Source organism: Pipistrellus hanaki (assembly GCF_964339955.1).
Source record: "Pipistrellus hanaki genome assembly, chromosome: 14".
NCBI classification, from domain to species: domain Eukaryota; kingdom Metazoa; phylum Chordata; class Mammalia; order Chiroptera; family Vespertilionidae; genus Pipistrellus; species Pipistrellus hanaki.
Window position 1 is genome coordinate 37,633,427 of NC_140516.1, and position 16,675 is coordinate 37,650,101.

The 16,675-nt window shown below is 48.8% G+C and overlaps 1 protein-coding gene across 1 annotated transcript in view; it reads right to left on the reverse strand.

Moving 5' to 3' along the window:
- The window catches only part of DNMBP (dynamin binding protein), a 92,092-nt gene extending 83,996 nt beyond the window's left edge, over positions 1-8,096 (reverse strand). The window contains exon 1 of the mRNA XM_084904051.1: positions 7,958-8,096. The gene's annotated coding sequence lies outside the window, so the exon portion shown is untranslated. The remainder of the gene's footprint in view (positions 1-7,957) is intronic.
- Positions 8,097-16,675: the final 8,579 nt, after the last annotated feature.

A 16,675-nucleotide genomic window follows, 5' to 3' on the forward strand; every position in this document is an offset into this window, starting at 1 on the left:
CGGGAATGGGAGGGAAGAATAAACTAGAAAGGGGGTGGACATGGGACATGGGGCGTGAGGCGAGGGAGTTCAGCACACCTCGGCACATCCACTGCGACTTTTTCTGCTGATGGGGCGCATCATTTATCCTGAGAGAATCACCTCATCAGAACAATGCAGCGTGTGCTGGGCCTAGAACCCACGGCCAAAACGTCAGCCCCGATTGTTCTCCTGGGCCCTTCTCCCACCACGTGCTTGTCAGCAACGTACACTGGCACCCCACTTTCAGAAACCGTAGACGGAGCGGCTAAAACAGATGGAGAGAAGTGAGGCCTGTGGCTGGGCTGACAGTTACGCTTACAAGGTCAAGGTGGAAATGAGGATTCTGCTAGCTTATTGAACCCATGTATTTCAAGGAGGCTATGAGAACTTTCTCTCCGACTTCCCTTCTCTGTATCACAGTGCTGCCCCTTTAATGGTTGGTTTGTTTTATGGATCCATTTGTGGAGGGCACACTGTGTGCCAGGCACAGCTCATGGTGTTTAAGAGCCATCAGGAAATAAAATAAAGATTCCGGCCCCTGAGGAACTTCTCTCTTGAGGGGAGGGGCAGGCAGACAAGTGCGTTTTGGAAATGGACAGGTGTTCCTGCAAAAGGAACGAAACATAGCGAGGTGGAGTGTGCAGGGGGGAGGGCAGTTTGATATTGAATCTACCAGCGGATGGAATTCTTAACTTTGGAATTCTGCCACTGTCCTCTATCACCACTCTCCCTCACCACTCATCACACGAGCAAAGGTGATCAGGGAAACAAGACAACTGTTGGGTTTATTTCAGAGTAAAAAAAAAAGTAAATAAATAAATTCAACTCTTTTCTCCATACTCCTTTTCTGAAAAATGAAAGCAAATGTGGTCTAAAGGAGGAAGGCACTAACTGAACCGAAGCAAAGTGATACCAAATAGATTCCTCCTCCCCATCTCCTCCCTTACCATAGTCTGTATGTCATGACCGGTCCCTGCTGCCCCAATGAGCCTGGAGCCTTTGTGCACAGTGGCTCCCTCAGGCAGAGCCTGTTGGGAACTGCCAACTCCTATAAACTAACGCTATCTTCCTTATTGTTTTGTGTGTGTTTTTCCAGGGGATCAACCCAAAGCAAGACAGACAAGAGTTGATGGCCTAACCCTGAAAAAGGAGGGGTGATACAAATTATGTAGCCCAATTTTAAATGCATTCTCCCCTTCCTCAAACATGTCCTCCCAGCACACACACACACACACACACACACACACACACAGGGACCAGAGAGATAGGGGAAAAAAACCAACGTTTAAATGGGGATTGGTGCTAAAAGGCAAGAGTAAAGATTTGCTTCTCTATATTTTGCAAATGTCTATAATGAAAATGTATAATTTCCACAATTAGGAAAAAACAACCCAACCATAGAGAGATACTTGAGAGATGACCAAAAGTTGGCCATGAAAATCGATTGCTCAACACCCTAACAGTTATGACTGCTGAAGGACTACCCGTTGAACTATTCAATATGTTGTGAACTGTACTTAGGTTAGCATTATACCAGAGTAGAGACTGATCCACAGAGGAAGAAAACTATAACCTTGCATATCTTATATTTAAATCATGCTGACGACTATAGTTATGATGCTGAATATGGCTCGCTCTCTCCCATTCTTCACACCAGCTATTTAAATTTTGACTCTTAACAGCAGGAAGAAAAGCTGATTTAATGGTGAAATAAACTTATACTGGAATCATGAGGTGTTGACCATAAACTTATACATAGATTTCAGAAGTACTGGGACTTATTAATCATCTTTTGCTTGAAACTTAACCTTGGCATAGGCTTAGGATTTTGGCATACACCCTCTGTGACATGATTCAAAATCGCAATAAAATTATTAATTGTTTAGAAATTAACTTAACCAAGAATATCCTTCTAGTCCTTTATAGTGAAAACCTTAAAGTTCTAATAAAGAACTTAAAAATGGGCTGATGAAGTATTTAGGGATAGCCGAAACCGATTTGGCTCAGTGGATAGAGCGTCAGTCTGCGGACTGAAAGGTCCCGGGTTCGATTCTGGTCAAGGGCATGTACATTGGTTGTGGGTACACTCCCGGTAGGGGGTGTGCAAGAGGCAGCTGGTCTATGTTTCTCTCTCATCAATGTTTCTAACTCTCTATCCCCTCTCTCTTCCTTTCTGTAAAAAAATCAATAAAATATATATATTTTTAAAAAAAGGATTTAGGGATAAAAGGATCATGTCTGCAACTAACTCAAATGGGTCAAGGGAAAAAAAGCATAGAAATGTGGAAAAGGAGTAATAAAGCAAATATGGCAAAATGCTAGCACTGGCGAGTCCAGATGAGGAATATACAGAAGCTCTTTGTACTAATCTTAGACCTCTTCTGTTAGTTTTAAGTCTTTTCCAAATAAAACAGAAATTATTTTTAAAAGTTGACCTGAAAAAAAGAGAGACACACATTACATGCTCTTGGAGGAAATATGTTAATATCAGAAAGATGTCGAGCCTCTCTTAAATAATTTATAAATTCAATGTAATCCCAATAAAAAATATCCCCAAAAATACAACTTTGGAAGAGCCTGAGAAACTTATTCCAAATATTATACGGGAAAATAATTATATGAAACAAATCATTTATTCCAGGAGAGCTAAGTAAACTTAAATATGAAACAGGGCACTTGCTGTGCTAGTCATGAGGACATATTACTAAATCACTGTAATAAAAACAGAACAATAAAAATATGGAGCAAAACCTGACAGATTCATGGAACAGAACAGAGCCCCAGAGACAGACCAGTACATCCATGGACACCATATGAGAAAGAGGGTACCACAATTCAATGCAGGGAAGCGTGGACTTTTTGGAGGTATTATTGGAGGGGGTGGGAAGTTCATTAAATAGAGGCTGGCTCACTATCGAATACCACATGCAAGGTGGGCTCTCGAGGAATTAAAGATATAGCTGTGACCTAGGGGTTGGGCGGGGCTTCTTAAAAGTCGACAAGCATAAAACAGTCAAAGAATTTACTTATATGATGTTATCAAAATTAAGAAATTTTTCTTGATCAAAGGATAACAAAGGCAAAATTAATAGGTGACCAATGAGAAGGTATCTGCAAAGTCTATAGGTGACAGAGTGATTATCTATATTATAAAATCACTTCTACAAGTCTAAGGCAACAACACAGACAGCAACTCCAATAGAAAAGGAGCGAAGATATAAGCAGCCGCTATGTCTAAATGCATACGAGATCCTTAACATCATTAGTAATGAAAAAAGTACAACTCAGAAGGACAAGCTAGCACTTTGCACCTATGAGATCAGACAAGGTAAAGAGCCGGATGGAGCTGACGTGACAAGGAGGAGGAGGAGGAGGCCTCGAACTCCTCTGGCGGGAGAAAGACTGGCGAAACGCCTGTGGAGAGGAACCTGGCACTATTTACCCAATTCTGTACATGCCAACCTATAATCCAGCGCCTCCCTTCTAAGTATACATCCCACAGACAAATTACACAGCCTTATGAGGATGTTGGAGAGCAGGGACAATCTGAGTGTCTATCACCGAGAGAGCAGATAAGTAAAGTTATTGTGTGCACACAGCAGGGAGCATTCAGAAACAAAGAATTAGATGAACCCATACAAACATGGGTGGATCTTATAAACAGTCTTAAAGAAAAAGAAAAAAAAAAAAAGGCAACATAAAACAGAGCCTTAGAAAGTAAGATATGCGTTTAGAAAATATCCCCACTTTGCAGGATCCTATCCAGACAAAAAAAAATTCCCACGTTAAATTCATTAGAATAAGCACCCACGAAGCACAAGGGGAATGGGAAGAGGTTAAGATGAATTAAAACCAAAAGAAACCTTCTGGGCTCCTTGCATGTTAAACGACGATTCGAATGACCTATGATAAACAGAAAATTAGAATTGTTTCCTTCCCCCAAAAAGTTTCCAACTTTCCCAACAACAAAAGCTACTCCGGTTGCCAGCTCTGTTGATGAGTAACAGCTTCTCATCCTTTTTCAAGCAGGAAGGGAAAATTCAGGGATCAGCAGGGCACTAAAGGGATCAGCAGAGAATATTCAGGAAAGAGCGCGCTGTTTGTTCTCTGACCTGACAGCCTGACTGGAAAGACCTGATTACCTCTCCATTTGCAGTGATTCAGCTACAGGTGTGTCAGCAGCGTCACGTTTTCAGGTCACCTGAAGCTCTTTAATTCTAGAGCCTCTTCGCATATAACCCTCTGGCTCCCCGTGGCAATGCCCCACACTGCTAAGAATCATGAGAACGGAGCCTGGTTTAGGGTCACACCGCTAGTATAAAAGGGTACTCCCTTGACCTCCTTCTGTCTGTTCTTGCCCAGCAGCTGGAGTGATCCTGTGAAAACTGAAGTCATCCTGAGTGCCTGTGTTCAAAACCCTCTCATGGCTTGCTTCCCCCTCACTCAGAGAAAAGCCAAAGTCCTTCAATGGCCTCCAATGGCGCGCCCCTTCCCACTCCCACCGCCTCTCCTCTGCTGGCACTTAACTCCTCACCCACACTGACCCTGCCTGGCCCCCATAACCTCACAGCGGCTCCCACATGCCAAACAGGCGCCTGCATCCGGAGCTTGGAACGTGCTCATCCCTCTGCCCCCTGCTCTCTCCCTGGTTTACCTTCAAGTCATAGATCAAAAATGATCTTGTAGCCGAAACCGGTTTGGCTCAGTGGTAGAGCGTAGGTCTGGGGATTGAAAGGTCCCAGGTTCGGTTTCGGTCAAGGGCATGTACCTTGGTTGCGGGCACATCCCCAGTAGGGGGTGTGCAAGAGGCAACTGGTCGATGTTTCTCTCTCATCGACATTTCTAGCTCTCTATCTCTCTCCCTTCCTCTCTGTAAAAAATCAATAAAATATATATTTTTAAAAAATGATCTTGTAGAGGCCCTCTCTAACCTCTTTGTATAAAAAGTAACCCTGCCCCCTGTGGCCACACACACACACACATACACACACACACCCTTTCGCACTTAGACCTTTCAGAGTCCTCAATTACACTTGTAATTATGTGACCTATCTGTTCACATAGCTGTTTACTGTCTGCCTCCTCTCCACTGGAATGTATTGCATGAGGGCAGGGCTTTGTCTGTCTCATTCACAGCTGCATCACTAGCACCTAGAACGCGGCCTGGCACATACACGCAGGTGCTCGGTGACTATGTGGTGAATGAATGAACCAATCAGGAGCAAGCCCATGCCTTCGAACTTCCTGGCACAATGCCCTGTATGCTCCCCTGAGCTACCTGGGTTCTTGGTCATATCCTTCTGTTAGAAAACCCTACAGATCTAAAAGTGAAATAATACACTTTCATTACCCTGTGTCTATTTTACCTCCTCCTGTACCTGACTTTTATAGCAGCGAGGATGAAGCATACAACCAAAAGTTAAGACCTTGGTTTATTCACTGGCTCTTTCATGATAGAGCTGTTGTATAATCTGATTTTATGGCTGCAATTTTAGACCTTTTTACCTTTCCAGGGGAGAGAGTTAATTACCTCATAATTAACTGCTCAACAGGAAGACTAAGTTATCCAATCTTGAAAATTAGTCTCTTCAAATGTCTTCCTGAGCTAAGAATAATAAAAAATTAATACTAATTGATGAGAAACTTTTTTAAAGTATTCTGAATGAATTTTAAGGATGCTTTAGCTGAAGACCAAGCACACTTGAAATTCTCAGAGCAGATAATCTTGTAACAATGCCACGTTGTCAGTAAATGACTTCAGGAAATGACAGAATAATAAACCTAAAAAATAATTCAAGTCTTGTACTTGACAATAGGTATGTAAGCCTCCGTTTGCATTCTGTTTTAATTGTGTTTATCATTTTTTTTAAAAAAGTTTCCTTAAAAAATTTAACACGGAAGCATCTGTAATTTTTAAAAAATCACTTTTCGATTATTTTAGCCCCAAAACGGATAAAGTGCCTGGCAAGGTTGAGAGCAATAAGGAGTTTGAAGATTCACTGCTCATTCTGCAGAAAGGATTTCCCTGAGGCAGAAATAAGTAGCTGTGACTGGCAGCGGGAAGATAAAAATCTAAACACTGCCTACCTGAACCCAGCCTCCTGTGCCTTGCGCTCTGTTCTAAAAAGGAATAACCAACGTTTGCTTTTTGGGCATCTTAAGCGGCGACTCCAGAATGACTCCCATCCTCTGAGAGGAGAAAACGTAATGTAACGCAATCAGTGCTGGAAGGGGCTGTGAACACTGCCGTGTGGGTGCCAGGCGTGGGACAGGGGTCTCTGCAGGTGAGAGGGGATGTCCCCTCAGAAGAAAGGAGCCAGAAGAGAAGCCACAGGAGGCAGGGAAGGCTGCGCTTTGGAGCTGCGAGGCAGAATCAGTAACGTGTACATATCCGGACAGACTGTCTACAAAGATCATTGCTGCATCTCAGCTGAAAACACACATAATCTGGACATTGTGGGAAAGGCGTCTTATCACATGTTCTGAGGCAGAACGTTCTCATCCTATTGCAGGAGCTATCTGCGCACGCCCGGCCCCCGTGCGGGTCCGACCTCAGCTGTTCCCTACCGTACGCAGAGCACTCCGGCCTCGCCAATTTAACACCGCGGGGTCTGTGATGGGAAAAATCACTTTTCGCTTAGGTCAGCCAACTGATAAAGTCACTGGCAAAGTCAGACAGAGCCCTGGCCGCGAGGGTGCCCGGAGGGCTGAGAAAAAATAATGAACTTGAAGATTCGCTGTGCATCTTGAAACTTTTTGTTGTCACAATGAAAGACAGGTTTCAAATTAACACATAAAATCAGGGAACTTTGGAGATGGAGGGGGGGTGGGTCTTAGAGATCCTTTCATTCAATAATTTAGAGAAAAGTGGGTACTAGGAGATTAACTTGCCTACCACATGGAGTCTATGGATGTTGAGAGTAATGAATACGGCGCTAACTCAGAGAAATCACGCCTGTATGCTGACAGGTACTTCAGTCTTGCAAAATACAGTTATGGATTAATCAGTCCTACTCTCCCCCTGTAACTCCGCGACACTAACAGTTAAAGCTGAAGCTCTATATATCAGCGCTACCCAGTGGCTTGCCATTTACCATCATGAAAAGAAAGGTTTCAGTACACAAGGCCCTTCTTACTGTAAAACACACCCCGAGAGACAGGTGGCCAGCATTACAGACTAATGTAGCCTACATCATTGCGTATCAACAATCACGAGATGGATTTTAAACCGGAGTGGGTCTTTCTTGGTGTTTAACATTTAACCCTGTACCCCAAGTGCTCTCCACCGCGCCCCGTGTGCAGCAGACCTAGCCTGTTGGCAACCCCAACATCTGTGCCTTCAACTGCCAGCGTCCTCACCCTTCTCAGGGTTACGTGCTTGGAGAAAATTGAAGCCAGGTGGACCTCAGAACCTGTGGCAGGAACGCAGGTGTGCGACAGTAACTGCAAACCCTCCTTCATGATCCAACCAGCATCTCTAGCCCAACAGGTCTCACTCTTGCGTTAGAAATCAGCCCTCCCGGCCTCCCTGACCCAGATGCATTCACTCCTGGACGGACTGGCTGTGACTGCGGGCATGCCAGGAGGATGCCTCCTCCATCTGTGAAATAAGGAGGCTGGGCGAGGGCTGGATTCTTCCCCAGCTTTCAAATTCCGCCTCGTCGCCGCCGGAGTGGCAGGGCGGTGTGGGGAGAGGAGCCCCGGGCTCGCCGGACACCGTTTGGAAAGCCCACGTCCGCATCCCCCTGACTACAGGCCCCCCCCCGGCCCCGCCGGCTCCGCCGGCTCCCCGGGACCTCCCAGGAGGGCCCGGAGCCCCGCCGCCCACGGGCGCCGCGGGGAAGGGGCGGCGCAGGCCGGGCCGCGCGGGTGCCCGCTGCCCGCGGTCCCCAGACAAGGACCAGGGCTTCCCGCCCCGCCCCGCCCGGCCTCTGACCTGCTCCCCGCCGCTCCGCGATCCCTCGGTGCCGCCGGCTATTGCGGCCGCCCGTCCGGGGCCGCTGTCACCTCCGCCCCTGGAAGCGGCGGGCGGGTCACCCAATGTGACTCAGGGCGGCCGCCCCGCCCCCGGCCCCGCCCCCCGCGCGGGCTTCCGCCTCGTGGGGCCCGAGGCGACACACTTCGCCCGGGCGCGCCTCCAGGCCCCGCCCCCGCCCAGGCCCCGCCCAGGCCCCGCCCAGTGACGTCAGGGGCGGCCTCCAGGGACCTCCACCCGGGGCGGCGGACCCGCTAGCTAGTGCGGCCCGGGCGCCCTCTGCTCGCGAGCCGGCGGTCCTGCGCGCAGCTCCGGCCAACAGCGAGTTCCTCTCTCCCCCTGGCAGTTCCCGCACCCCACACCCACCTCCGACCTAAGAAAGTCACAGTTCTGTTTGGAGAAGGCCCATCCAATCGCGTCGGTGGTGCGGTCCGCGGTGATATTCCCCCCCCGCCGCCCACCCGGGGCAGATCCTTTATCGCTTCGCTTCTGTCCGTCCCATCTTTCCCCTGAGGGAAGTCTCTCCCAGGACGTGGTTGAGAATCTAAAAGCGAGGAAGAACAGAAATGGGAGAACTGGTGAATTCCTCTGTGTATTCAATAGCCACGGAGTCACACCTTATTGAAAGTCTGTGCCTTAAGTTTCTGATATCTACCTAGGAGATTCTTGGGCATGCAAGAAGTCCATTACTGTGTGTGCATAACAGAGATAAACCTCTGTTTCCAAAATCTCACCGTTTTATCGTCTCTCCTTTCCTTCGTTAGGCAGTAGGGACGCAAAGATAAATTCTCTTGACCCTGAGAGAGAGACTACTTTTTAACAACTGAGATCAATCCTGTCACAGGCCAAAGAATCATAATCCACATTATCATTCAGGGCCCTACTTTACTTGACTAATTGTGATTAAATATATATGCCATAAATGTTTTCATTTTAAGCGTATGGTTCTGTGGCATTATGTGCGTTCACATTGTTGTCCAGCCATGACCATCATCCATCTCCAGAACTTTTTCATCCCCCCAAACTGACTCCTCATTCAACACTAACTCCTCATTCCTCTCTCTCCCAGTTTCTAACACCATCATGCTACTTACCGTCAGATCCCCTCATATAAGTGAAATCATACAGTATTTGTCCTTTTGTGACTGGCTTATTTCCCTTGGTATAATGTCCTCCAGTTCCATCCATGTTGTAACATGTGTCAGAATATCCTTTCTTTTTTAAGTTGGAATGATATTCCACATTTTGTTTATCCCACATCTGCTTTCACCTTTTAGCTAATATGAATAATGCTGCTATGAGCATGGGTGTTCTGATATGTTTGGATCTCTGCTTTCAGTTGTTTTGTGTGGTTATCGTAAAAAAAAAAAAAAAACCATTGAAACCTGTAAAGAATTTTGTTGAGTTTATTTGAGCCAAACTGTCGACATTCTCAGAGAAGCAGAACCTCAAGGAATTGAGATAATGCTCCGGAGAATTGCGGGTTGCATCTGTATTTATACATTGCAATCAAAGGAAAGGGATGTAGGTGAGTTACATGAAATCCATTGGTGACAGGCCAGAGAGGAGGGAGAAAGCAAAGCAGGGAAACCCCTGGAGCTGGACAAAAAGTAAAAGATAGACACCACAGGAACAATTAACATGATAATGAAGGAATTTGTGGTATCTGTCCAGGCGCCAGCACTTTAGGTTATGCCCCAAGGGGTCCAGAAAAAGGGAAGTTACCTGTTACCCAGACGTTTCAAAGGATATGTTATTTTAGATGTGTGAACGAAAAGAGCCACGTGCTAACCTGACAAGCTCAAGGGAGATCTAAAATAACCACCAAAAGATGGTTTGAAAATTAAATATCTAACTGCAAACAGGTTATAGTGGGTAGTCATGTCCTAGACCAGTGTTTCCCAAACTTCTCTCATGATGAGAATCACCTTGTGGAGTTGTTAAAACACAGATTCCTGAATCCCAACTAAGAAGTGCTAAACTAGAATTTTTGAAAACATATAGGTAAAATTGCATACCTAACTTAGTGCTCTGTATATAAAATCTGTCTTAGAGCACTAGTTAAGTATACAATTTTACCTATATGTTCCCAAAAATTCTAGTTTAGCACTTCTTAGTTGGGATTCAGGAATCTGTGTTTTAACAACTCCACCAGGTGATTCTCATCATGAGAGAAGTTTGGGAAACACTGTCCTAGACAGATATTTCATCTGACAAAGATCAACTTAGATCTTCTTTACTGAGCCCATGTGCCTGTTAGCCTCTAAGATAACATATCTGTGAGGTGTCTGGTTAACTTGTAACTTCCTTTTTATCCCGGACCCCTCGGGGCCTGGAGACATTCCCTCATCGTTACTGTTATCAAGTTAATTGTCAACTGTTGATTACGTTAAAGTATCCTGCATCCACCTCTGTAAAATAAGCACCTGTCCTTCCTTTTACCCTATCCCAGAGGTTTCCCCACTTTGCTCTGTCCCACCTCCCTAATCTACCACCAATGGATTTCATGTAACTCACCTACGTCCCTTTCCTTTGATTGCAATGTATAAATGTAGATGTAACCCTGCATGCTCTGGAGCATTATCTCAGTCAGTTGAGGTTCTGCTTCCTGGCATATGTTGACAGTTTGGCTCAAATAAACTCACCAAAACTCTTTACAGTTTTCAATGTGTTTGTTTTTTTTAAATATATTTTATTGATTTTTTACAGAGAGGAAGAGAGAGGAATAGAGAGCTAGAAACATCGATGAGAGAGAAACATCGACCAGCTGCCTCCTGCACATCCCCTACCAAGGTACCAGCAACCAAGGTACATGCCCTTGACCAGAATCGAACCTGGGACCTTTCAGTCCACAGGCCGACGCTCTATCCACTGAGCCAAATTGGTTTTCTCTTTTTTGTTTTGTTTTGTTTTGTTTCTTTAACAGATGTAAAAAGACAGATAGGCTCAGTTAAGGGTAAATGTTGACCTTGTCAGTGAAGATACCAGTTTAGGATGTAACTACCCACCATAACTGCTTTCAGTTAAAGTTTCATTTCAGAGCATCCTTTATGGTAACTTTAGGTCTTTGAGTTTGCAAGACTGCCATGCAGGCCTTCCCTGAGCTTGTCAGGTCAGCACGTGGCTATGGGAACCCCTTTCACGTCCAACGTGATTCAGGGTTCCAGTTCAGGGTTTGTGTTCTGGGGAAGGCCGCACACAAATGAAAAGAGACTAGAAATTTGGGAAATGGGGGCCGGGGACAGTCCAACTCTAGTGGGAGGACTACAACTCGCTCTGGCTTTTCCATCCCTTTTATAAAGATTAAAATTATAGGATACACCCATATCCCCTAGGCAGGAAACTCCAATAAAAGCCAATCAGTGAATTTAGGACTAATAAGTGGGGGCTGCTTCAACTAACAATATCTAGTAATAACCTCATACCCCTTTAGAGTAATTAAGGTTGACGAGCTCTCCGAATTCCCTGTCCACAGCACTCAATTATTAAAACAATGATTGGCTTCCAGTACGTGGCCCCTTTCGTCCACAGTGTATGTACCCAGAAATGGAATGGCCAGATCACATGGTAATTCTATATTTGATTTTCTTGGGAATTGCTGTTTTCCTCCTTTGCTCCCGCCATCCTCATCTGACTCCACCTCTACCCTCACAGAAGCCCACACCATACTCACTTGTGTGCGCCTCTGGCCAATGTTGGGCCCTGCCCCCTGATGACGTACACACCTCCGGACATATATATGGCCTCACCCCTTATCAGAAACTCACCTCCACCTGTCCTCATGCCCCGCCTCCTGATGATGCCCACACCTCCAGCCAATCACGCGGCCCTGCCTCCTGATCACGTGGGCATCTCCGGCCAATTGCGTGGCCCTGCCCGACCATGGGCTCCCCTCAGTTCTCCGGGTGGCCCCGCCCCCCCGCTGTGCACCTGCCCACAGGTGAAGCTACAGACAGCACAGAGAGGGCGAGGGGCTTCTTCCTCTGAGGGTACACAGCAGGAAAAGGACAGAGAGGAAAATGGAAGGCTGGGCTGCCCAGAGCCTCTGTCCCCTTGACCTGTGACCTGTGCCCCCTGCCCCCATGGCAGCATGTCGCGTCCCCTGGGCCCCCAGTCAGCACACGGCACCCTCAGTGCTCCCCTGTAGCTCCAGGGACCTGCTGGGCACCGGGCCCCAGACTGTTACCTGTTCCCCAGGTCCTGCCTTCAGCCCCAGGGTCCTCAGACAGGGACTAGGGGTGGGGCTGGCAGTGCAGGTGGGATGGGGAGGGAGGTTGCTCCAGCTCCTGGAGGGCTCAGCCTGAGCTCTGTGGCCACTGGAGAGGACCGGTCTGCGGGGTGGTTAGGCAGGACAGGCCTTCCAGGGCAACTACGGGATGCCCAGCTGGCTCCAGAGCCATCCGACAGCTTCCCCCTTAGTCAGCCCAGCCCAGCCCAGCTGCCTGCCTTGGGAGGAGGCAGGGGCTGTCGCCCTCTGCTGGCCAGGTCCTGTTACTGCGGAGGGTAGGAGGCACCCCGCCACCCAGCCCCTGCCCACTGGGAGCCAGCTCCACACGCCCTCCCCATGTCCCAGGTCAGAACCAGACGGGGCTCCCCTCGGCCGAGATGGAGCAGAGCTGGACTGGGAATCGGGACGGTCTCTGCCGCGGATGTGTGTGGTCCCCCACGTTCACAGGAGGCTCCGGGACCCTCTGTGCATCTGTGACTGCCGCCGCTCTATCACCACAGGTCCCTTCGAGGCACAGGCTGGGACCTGGTGGGCAGGACCTGTAAGCAGCCTCTAGGACTGGAGTCCTCTGCTCTGTCCTCCACACGCTGTGGGGACACCCTGTCTGGCAAGGTGCGCCATCAGACAGATGAGGATACCTCGCCCACAAATGGGCAGCTGAGTCAGGCCTGCGGGGATGGAGACGGCCTCGGAGCCGGCTCACGATGGCAACAGGCAGCTGGAGCCGGAGCCCAGGCTCAAGGGGAAGCAAGCGGCGACCCAACCGACCCAGAGCTACAGGGGAAAGGGCACTCCGGTGCCCTCTCCCAGGCGCCCTCCCCCAGGCGCCCTCCACAGACACCCTCCGCACCACTTTGCCCCAAGCAGCTTAGTTTCCCTCTGCTTTACTTCATGGCCATCAGGCAAGGAAGGCATTGTTTGCAGAAAGGACTGGGTGTGGAGACCCTCTGAAGTGCCCCCTCCCTCTCAAGGTCAGCCCTCAGGCCCTTGCAAACTTGCATAGTCCTGGATTTCAGAGGAGGGAAGCCTTTCTCCCAGGAAGGGAGCGGGCTTTGCTCCGTGCCGGGCCTGGGCCAGGTGCTCAGGGTCCAGATCGTCTCCAATCTTAGGAGAGGTATTTCTTTGCTTCCTTCCTGAGAGGGCAGGGCGGGGCGAGGATGAGCTCCCAACCTAGCCCTCACCCAACCAATCAGGGTTAGCCGAGGCAGTGACATCACCACCGACCTGAGTAAAACCCCTGGGCTGGGCGAAATTCGCTCTCTCTTCCGCCATGCTGCCGGCGTGAGTGGGACAGAGCCCATGCTAGCATGGAAAAGGCTCTTTTGTTTATTGCATCGGACTCGGCTCCCTGGTGGTCCTTGGGGATCACGAAGTCTGGGCGTAACACTTCCCTCCCTCCCACCTGCTCTTCCTTCTGACCTTACTGAGCACCTACCTGTGCCAGGCACTGGGGTACAGAGGCAAGCCCAGCACCCCCAAGACCTCACCACCCCGTGAGAGCATCTTCGAGAAAATGGATGTGACCGACTGACCAAGGTGGCCGCAGATTGTGGGGTGAGCCCCAAGGGACTCGAGGAAGATTCTCCAGTGGAGGTCAAGCCGGGCTGGGACCTGAAGGCTGAGGAAGCGCATTCCAGATGGAGGGAGCTGCACAAGCGAAGGCACGGAGGCCGGGAAGAGCCCCCCTTGTCTGGGAACTGTGGCGGGGGGGAGGGGGGGAGGAGGGTGATGGAGCCCAGGTCCAAGAAATCTGCTGGGTGAATTTGGGGCCCCAGAACCCACAGCCTGGACACTCTGCTTTCTTGGCCTCCTTTGCTCTGGGCTTCGTGGACAGGAATGTCTGGAACTTTTATTCCTATTCTTTGCTAGTCTTCCTTTTTCTTATCCTTTGCATCTCAGCCAGAATATCACCTCTTCAGATAAATCTTTCTTAACTATATACCCTGTTTCCCCGAAAATAAGACAGTGTCTTATATTAACTTTTTTCTCCCAAAGTTGCAGGGGATGTCTTATCTTTCCATGCGCTAGGTCTTATTTTCGGAGGATGTCTTATTTTCGGGGAAACACGGTATATGAAAGCCAAGCGACGGGAACATGGGAACAACTGAAATGACCAGAAAGACCAATTGCTTTGATGTGCACTGCGGCTCTGATTGGCCCCAGACACCCTGGGGGGGGGGGGGCAGCAAACCACCTGGCCCCTCCCCTGAGCTGGCCCAGTCCTCTATTGGCCCCCCACCCTGATTGGGTGCAGGACCGGCCAACTTACTGCCTGTGGCCCTTCCACTCAACCCCAATGGGATTGGCCGCCCAGACCCCACCTGCGCACTAATCCATGCCCATGGTGCATGTCCACAAGGAAGAAAAAAAAAATGTAGAGAAAGGGTGAATGGCCTGAGGAATACCGTTTCCCAATGAGGAAAGATACATCTTCGTCTGCTTCTCTTTGGACCAGAGATAGAGAGATTACTTGAGAAACAGAAGAATAAAGTCCTGTGTTAATCCTCCTCTTGAATGGCCTCCGACAGGGGGCGGGCGGTGTCAGCCAGAGCACCTATTTTCTGATGGGCTCCTGGATGAGAGGAGCTAACTTGCTCCATGTTAAGCAAGGGCTGGGTTAGTTAGAGGCTAGGACTGGGCAGTGGAGTGGCTGAGAGGTGGGGTGGTGAAGCAGGTGGGGGAAACTGGAACTAGCTTTTATAATTGAGGCTGAGCCCTGAAATGGGGTGCGTGGCAAAAAATAAATAAATAAATAGATAAATAAATAAATAAATTAAAAAAAAAAATCCTACCAAGCTCTGGGGCCAGGGGTTGGCACCCCAGCACGCCCAGCGCGGGTTATGAACTTGTGTGCTGTATGGTGTGTGATGAAAGAGTACACGTCCCTTCGCAATCGTCAGTAACATCTGCTGTGCTCAGCAGCACTTTTAGAACAAATGAGTTCATTCCGGGAAATGAGCAAGAGTGCTCTGTATTGCCAAAACCGGTTCGGCTCAGTGGATAGAGCGTCAGTCTGCGGACTGAAAGGTCCCAGGTTCAATTCTGGTCAAGGGCATGTACCTTGGTTGCGGGCACATCCCCAGTAGGGGGTGTGCAAGAGGCAGCTGATAAATGTTTCTCTCTCCTTGATGTTTCTAGTTCTCTATCCCTCTCTCTTCCTCTCTGTAAAAAACCAATAAAATATATGTTTTTGTTGTTGTTGTTGTTGTTTTTTAAAAGAGAGTGCTCTGAGCGGCTGCCAGGCTGGGAGCTGCCAGGCCTGGAGCAGCTGGGTCTGGTGCAGCCAGGCCCGGAGCAGTGGCTGCCAGGCTGGGAGTGGCCAGGCCTGGAGAAGCGGCTGCCAGGCTGGGAGCGGCCAGGCCCAGAGCAGCAGCTGCCAGGTTGGGAGAGGCCAGGCCAGGAGCAGCAGCTGCCAGGCTGGGAGCGGCCAGGCCCGGAGCGGCCGGGACCGGAGCAACCGGTCCCAGAGCAGCCGGGTCGGGTGCGGCCAGGCCTGTAGCAGCAACAGCCAAGTCCAGAGCAACTAGGTCGGGAGCGGCAGTGACCAGACCCAGAGCAGCTGGTTGTGGAACGAACCAGAGCAACAGAGGCCAGGCCCGGAGCAGCCAGGCCCAAAACAGCTTGCTCCTCGCCTGTCCCTGCCCACGGCTGCCTCTCAGACATGGCTGGAAACTTTGGCGGGAACTTGAGGGTCTGCTGAATCAAGTGATGAAGGCTTAGATCTGGATGTGTTGAGTTAGTATAGCGCTGGGGTGTTGATCTGTGAGTGCCTTGGGTGGGGCCTGGATGAGGCTGGTTGACCTATTTGGAAATGTCTTTTGTGTGAAGTGTATCATTGGGCATGTGGAGGTATTATTGATATGAGAAAATGCTAAGTAACAGATTTACTATCTGGGAAAGGGAGGGAGGAAGAGACTGAACATAAACTGTGCACCTATGGATGAGGACAATGGGGGATGGGGAGGGGGCAGAGGGAGGGGTGGGAACCTGGTGGAGGGGGGAAGAAATGAGGAACCTTTGTAATAATATGAGCAATAAAGATTGATTAAAAAAAAATAAAAATAAATAAATAAATAAAATAAAAAAATAAAAGAGAGTGCTCTGTATTGCTGACATGGGGCAGGGCAGAGCCATTCCACAGGAACATCTGCATTCCCAGTTGCGTACCCAGAAAATGTGTGAAAGGTGCACAGTTCCCCTCAGTGGTTAGAGTGTGGGCCTGTGGATCAAAGAGTGGAGGGTTCGATTCCCAGTCAAGGGCACTACGTTGGTTGCAGGTTCCCCAGACTCAGTAGGGATGTATGTGGGAGGCAGCCAATCATTGTGTCTCTATGTTTTCTCCCCGCCCCACCCCTCCTTCCCTTCTACCCTCTCTAGAAATCAATGGAAAAAAATATCCTCTGGTGAGGATTAAAATATATATATATATATATATATATATATATATATAT